Raw genomic sequence first — 484 nt, 5'->3', positions numbered from 1 at the left:
GAAGTGACCTTTTAGAGGCCTGCAGATTTAAATTGATTCCTCATCACTCTGTCCTCTCAAGTAATCTAGAGAAGACAGAGCATGTGACTGTAGTGTGGTGACCGTTCAATAAATATGAAATAATAATAATAATAATAATAATAATAATAATAATAATTATAATAATAATAATAATAACAAATACATCTAACACTGTTGCATGTCACACTCTATACTCTAGAGGAGAAGTATCTTAACGTGGCGTCACCACAGCTGATTACTGTCTGTGGGAACAGAGGAGGAGTCTTAACTGTGGTCTTCACAGATCTTACACACTTTGTGAGTCCACTACGACGACTCACACAGAAACCTGATACAAAGACAAGCAGTTCGATAGATAGATAGATAGATATATAGATAGATAGATAGATTTAAAAAGAGATAACAAAGGGATAGGGAGAAAACTTCAACAGGATACATTTCTTTCAAAGAAAGGCTGAAGGTT

The 484-nt window shown here is 34.7% G+C and overlaps 1 protein-coding gene across 1 annotated transcript in view; it reads left to right on the top strand.

Annotated features, from left to right (window-relative positions):
• The first annotated feature begins 357 nt into the window (after positions 1 to 357).
• Positions 358 to 484, top strand: part of LOC121719565 (CMRF35-like molecule 2) — a 45,612-nt gene continuing 45,485 nt past the window's right edge. Inside the window, exon 1 of the mRNA XM_042105306.1 lies at positions 358 to 484. This exon is cut by the window's right edge and continues 71 nt beyond it. The gene's annotated coding sequence lies outside the window, so the exon portion shown is untranslated.

This window comes from Alosa sapidissima, chromosome 9 (assembly GCF_018492685.1).
Source record: "Alosa sapidissima isolate fAloSap1 chromosome 9, fAloSap1.pri, whole genome shotgun sequence".
In the NCBI taxonomy this organism is placed as follows: Eukaryota; Metazoa; Chordata; class Actinopteri; order Clupeiformes; family Clupeidae; genus Alosa; species Alosa sapidissima.
This window is presented reverse-complemented; position numbering and strand designations above follow the sequence as displayed.